Consider the following 6,461-nt stretch of genomic DNA (forward strand, 5'->3'; position numbering starts at 1 on the left):
GCCACAGGGTATGTGGTTTACATTTCTAAAGTAATTGCTAGTGCTCTAGAAAATGCTTTGAACCATTGCATGAAACTGGATAGTTTAGGAGCTTGTTTCATGGGCTTGTAGCACAAGAAAAAAAGAAATTTTAGTGCAATGAGGCAATTCGACAACAGGTACACTAGACTTGCTGCAAATGTGGTTTTGATTACATATCCAACTGCAATGCAATTTTCAAACTCTATTATTTAGAAAACAAAACTGCAGATTAAAATGAGGTAAATACGGTATATACAGAACATCATTGCATCCCTTTTCCTGTACTGTGTCCCACTTGTTTGCACTGCTATTTATCATTCACGATGTACCAACTCGTCTAACAAAAAGAATTTATTCACAAGTGCTCTACATTGTGTCCTTCTATAGAAAGCTGCCACAGTTTGCATTTTATATCAGCAATAGATTTTTATTAACTTAACGATTTACTCCTGCTTCATGAATGCATCTCTACGGAGAGCTGTTGGAAATCACCGATTCAGCAAGCCACTATGGTAGCTCAGTGCCTATGGCGTTGCGGTGCTGAGCTCGAGGTCAAAGATTTGATTCTGGCAGTCAGGGTCACATTTCGATGAGGTCTCATTGCAAGAACACTAGTGTACGCTTAGATGCATGTTAAAGAAACTAAGGTCCAGTCCAAATATGTCATTAGAAACTATACAGCAGGGAACAAATTATTTCCATGAACTCTTTAGTGTGTGCGATGCAAACTTCCTTCACATAGAACCTACACCATGTTTCATGAAACAGCACAGAACTTCCACATGTTACATAGCCTCATAATTACAAATAAAAGGGCAGTACAAACCAAGGTGGCAGCCACAGCCTCATCCCGCACGGCTGCCTCTAATTCGTTAATATTGCCGGCAGGTAGCCGAGAAAGAACTGGAGGCACCGTCGACAAGGCAGGCTGAGACACTGCACGGGTCTTGTTGAGAGGCTCAGTTTCATCCAGCATCTCAGACACAACCCGTACTTCATGCCTCAGCTGCTACAGCTCATGCACGACATCCCTGTTCTGCTGCCGCACCTCCAGCTGCACCCGCAGCAGCATCGCTGAAACACAAAAATATTTACTTCACAGCAGAAGCGGTAGATTTATGGCATATTTCGTTGTTTCAGAGCACTCTGGTAAATGCAAAGTATCAGGATTTGTACAGGTCTCGGTGACAAAAATTCATAGGTATTTAAAGACTTTCAAGGGTGCCTCCAGCAATAGAAGGAGAGGTGGAACCATTCTATTGTGTCCTAATGGGGAGTACCATATTTTCCGGTCTATAAGTCGCATCTTTTATAAGACTCAACCCCTCAAACCGGCAGCTTTTCCAGAAAAAAAAAACGTTTCTTGCATGCACTTCGACTTGCCACTTTAGCCTGAAGCTTTCACCTCTAGCTTCCTGGTCAGCCCAGTTTGCAGAGCGACTGCTCTGTAAATGTAACCCTGCTCCAAGTTTGCCTTCCCCTTTCACATAAGCATAAAATACAAAAAACACTAGCAATTACCCGACAGCTTCGTGGTGTCCACAGCCAACTCGCATTCCGCCTTCTTGGCCCTCCTCTTTGCCTTGTCATAAGTGCCTTTGAACAAAGTAAAAATATTCAAAACAGATTTTAATAGACACTAGAACGACAAGCAACCTGTTAAGCTGTGCAGGCTACATTCAACGGACAAATGTCACGAATAAGATATTTGTGACCTCTGTGAATGCCCGCAGCAAACTGCGCAGACATTGTGAACAAGCTGGCACAGCTTTGATGACGTCAAAGTATCAGTGGTACAAGTTAACATAACTCAGGAACTGTAGAATGACACTAAAGAATTAGTTTGTCATTGTTTTTATATTCTTTGCAAGTTTTCAGTTGCACCCACTGCCACCAACAGTCAATGTTATGACATATCGGAGACAGTCAAGCACCTGCAAATCTCAATAAACAATGAATCATTTATTATTACAAACCCATTTCAATGCAAAAATGCAGATTGCATTTGGTATAACTTGGGATGGCAACATTCAAACTAGCCAAAAGGTGGAAGCCTCTTGGTGCAGTTTTTAAAGTTAGATGTTTAACAAACTATGCAACCTTCTAAGGCAGGTTTACACCTGCAAGATATCAGCCATAAAATGACAAGAGTGCTGTTAATAATCAAGCCATTGCTAATTTTACAGATGTAGGCATTGCAAGCTAGGCGGGGGGAAATTATGCATAATAATAAACAGCGAAGGCTTGATTACTTTCCTGTATGTGCAACAATGGTGCTGTCAACAATAATTGCAACATTTTCCACAGCTATAGAGTGCATCATACATAAACTTTAATTTAAAGAAAAAAAAGGGGGGGGAGGCAAACGAACTGTGTTGGTCCTGACCACCGTGGTCTTAAGGGACACTAAAGAGAAAAGTACTTCTGCATCAGTAAATTACTGTTCAGTCTACACAAACAAAACAAAGTGCATGTTCTTTGGAGTTTGGTTGAAAAAGTGCTAGTTCGTGATGCACGTCATCCAAGTAGCAAAGTAATGAGCCAACTTTTTATTTGTTCTAATTGTCAAGATGGTAATTTGGGAGATGAGCATCATAAGTGACACCAAAACAAACCGTTTCCAGCGAAGAACACATTGTGTGCTTATTTTTTCCGTGAAACCCCATGAAATTTGAAAAAGATCATGTCCATGGAATTGCAGGGCACTGAAACTGTCTTAGTGGGTAAGCAAGCTGGCCCTGTCATTGACAATAACATAAACATTCTTTACACAATGCACCAACAGCTCCCTAACAGCTCCTCGGAACTGGTTTTGGAACGTAAAACCCCAGAAATGACAGTTAACTTTCCCCGCTGAGACTGTTGGATGGCACAGCAACCTTTTCCACACGGGTGCATTGACGCATGGCAGTTTTCATACTTGCAGACTTCTCTCCACGAGAAAAAAAACATGATGTGGACCATGCTAGAAGCATGTCACTCTAATATATCATACAACTTCTTGATCAACACCCTAACAGATAGATGACTAAATTAAAAGAGTTAGCTATAACTAATTAGGTGCCAAGGGCTAATAAATTACTGGCCATTTCTCAACTGGACTCTGAATAACATGCACTTGGTTTTATTTGTGTAAAATTATCTGTATTTTTAAAGCTTGTTACATAACAGCTGGGACACTATACCATCAGGGTTTTTTTTTCTTACAGAGGGTAGTGGTCACAGGTACAAGGATTAGGTACAACACAATGTCATTCCTACTTATCCAATGTTAGCTGTTGCAATAATACGAGAAAAAAGAACCGTATTAATTCGACACAATATTAGGTCAAAACAAAAGGAAAGCGTGGTACAGTAATTGGTACATTTAGCATATGAGCAATTAATACAGCCATGAGACAGTGAAAGGGCTGCAACAATACATTGCAGTTACTGCCCTCATAAACTCATAATCTTGAACTTAAACTGTTTGAATGAGATGACAATACTACTCTTTTGATTTACTTGGTATATACGAGTTCAAGGTACAAGTTCAACAGTCAGTTAAGACAGCCGAGCATAAGGTTAGCCGTGATATGTATGTCAAACTTCTACAGGGTGCTGAATAATTTCGCTGCACCTGTTCGAAAAAAGGTTTTGCACTTATCACTGCACTGTTCTTGCTCAAATTTTGCAGAACGATCACATTTTGGGGTCGCCTTCGTTGAGTATGACACTTACCACAGTTTTTTGCCTGGTGTTTTTAGAAAAAAAAGTGAGAATCTGCCTTCACTTGTGGGGATGTGACCTGCTGCAACGAGAGCACTAGCATAAACTTGTGTCGCTGCCTGCTGGCAGCTGTAGAAAGCAGCTGGTCAGGGAGGTTTGCGACGTGTTCCAGGAGCAGGCAACATGCGGCAAACCTCCCTGACCAGCTGCTTAACGAAACTTAACACCCATCAATTTTGTATGTGTAATGAAATTTCAGTCTCCCGAAGAACAAAAATCGTCTGTGTGGAAACGCGACTGTCACGAATAAGCAATTGGTGCAAAAGTTAGGTGCGGAACTATTACTACTGACGTAAACCACCTCATGACTTGCCGAGAAGCGTGTTGACTGCTGCACATTATCTCATAATTTCTGCCTAAGGAAGCTGGCATGACATCAGAACCGCCGCGCGTAGACGGAGCCATTCTGCGCCTAGTCTCCGCGTCTAGTACGGGGCACGCTGCAATTGAGAAGTTTTTTTCTATGCACCGAATCTGTTTTAGAGGTTTGGTAAAGATCCACGTGTGCCACAAGCGCTCCGCTATTTACATGCGCCGTTTGATTCATGTGGTCGATCCACTGCATAAGGCTGGAGCTTTGTGTGCAAGCATGCGAAATCGGCGGTTTCCTTAGAGCATGTATCCTTTTGCACGAGGTACAATTAAGCTCGTCTCCCATGGAGAGCAAAGCTAGCGAAAGGCGGTGAAAGTTTACGCTAAGTTGTGAACAACACGTGGCTGAAGCGAAGTGTTACATGGTCTCATATTGTGGCACTACCACGCACCACTCGTACTGGACGAACAGGGAGCCATTAGGCCACGCCGAGCACTAAAGAAGCCTCTTAGATTATTTTTCAGGTGCTTTAATGTTCGCATAGAATCCACATGGCTTTGTTTCGCACCACCGCAGCAGTGACGTCGGAATTTCTCGCGAAAACGGCTAATTTATTTCCTGGCCGGCACGATTGCGTGTAGACTCCGCTGCCCTAAACGATGCAGTAGATGAAGTGCTTGTGGCCGGGTAACACGCGCATAGATCCCCGACAGACCTCATTCAAGATCTATAGTGTAGCTATATCGCGCAAGTCGTGCATGAAATCTACGCCCAGCGTCTTTCAGTGCATCAAAAAAGCGGTCTAGCCAATGCCATTCCGGAGTATATAACATGCGCGCATGATTGAACTCATCTGGAGCGCACGTAGTACGCGACCGATCGGCCTAGCCACACGTGCGCTCGCTGCATATTTGGCACGCGCCATTAACTAAGCAAATACTCGCACACGACATTGACCCGTAGATGAGAATGCACATAAGGTACAATCACAACAAGAAAACTCTCGTATTCAAAATTGCATATTCACGCACACGTTGACTTCAGTTTCCTCGGTTACCACGTTGCGCACAAGGCAAGGCTGTCGTCGATGGCGATGGCGATGGCGCAAATTCCGGGACGAAAGGAGAGAGAGGAAATCGAGGAACCGACGCTCTCTTTTTTTCTTTTTTTTGAGTCACCTCTCGAATCGCCAGTGCAAAAGTACATTATTATTTCATTAATTACGGCGGATGATACGCAATAAAAACAAGCATACCGGGAAGCGCGTTCAAGTCGCGTGGGTCGCACCAAAATCATTGAAGGACAAAAACGAAAAAAATGTACAATAATGTTTGTATTAATTCGATCCGCAATCCGGCTTTCCGTGGCTGTAGAGTGTACTAGTGGCTGCTTCGCTACGGTTTGCAGGTGGTGTAGGTGAATCGAACGTAGCTTTGACAAGTTCTATTCACCTGTTTCGTTTCAGCGGTGGAGCAATGGCGCCTTTGAACGCCCTATGAGAAATCCGCCGTTCGTTTCAAAATATACAGGAAAGGTGCAGGGCTGGTTCGCGATTTTGCTGCGCCCGTTCTACTGTCGGTGCCGACTTTGTGCAGTCGTGCAGGTACAGTGTCCTAGAATGTACAAATACCTTATATTCTAATACACTGTGGTACAGGTGCGAAGCAGCAGCGCAGCAGACGACACAGCACACATGCACAAGCGCCGTTAAAACCCAGCTTACGGGTATCTGCCGTGTCTAGGCAAGCGCGGGTATATTAACGTCTCCGAAGCCGATTACACCAGCAGCTCAAGACCTATTTAACGCAAGCCGTGCACATTGGTCGGACCAAACACACACCTGCACCGGGTCTGCACTTCGGCATTCGTTTCGTGTGCCGCGCTTTTCGTGAATCGGTGCGCGAACTGGTTCACAGTGGTGCAGGCGAATCGAACGGGCCTTTAAAAAATCCGTTCGCTTCATGGAAGAACGGAAAAAAAATGTCGCAGTTTTGCCCGAAAGACGAAGCATCAATGGCGATAGCGAATAAGCAGAGAGCTATTCGGAGTAGGGATAGTAGCTTTATCGGCTGCATAAAGTTGGACACATTCACTTACTAGCTGAATTAACAAGCGTGGTGTCAGCGCGCACAAGCACACATGAATAGATCACACTCGATGACCGCAGACAACCACTGTCAAAACGCTGGCAGCAAGCGCAGCTGCCGCAGCGAGCGAGCGAAGGTTCGTGCGGTTTATCGCTTCAAGGGAAAACTGAGCGGCCGCATGCACAGCATACAAAGGTCAGAGCCGTTTGGAGGTCGCTTGCAAGATACGGCGCGCGCGACAACACCGGCAGCCCGTACCGGCGCAAACATAA

The sequence above is a fragment of the Dermacentor silvarum genome, chromosome 1 (genome assembly GCF_013339745.2).
Source record: "Dermacentor silvarum isolate Dsil-2018 chromosome 1, BIME_Dsil_1.4, whole genome shotgun sequence".
NCBI classification, from domain to species: domain Eukaryota; kingdom Metazoa; phylum Arthropoda; class Arachnida; order Ixodida; family Ixodidae; genus Dermacentor; species Dermacentor silvarum.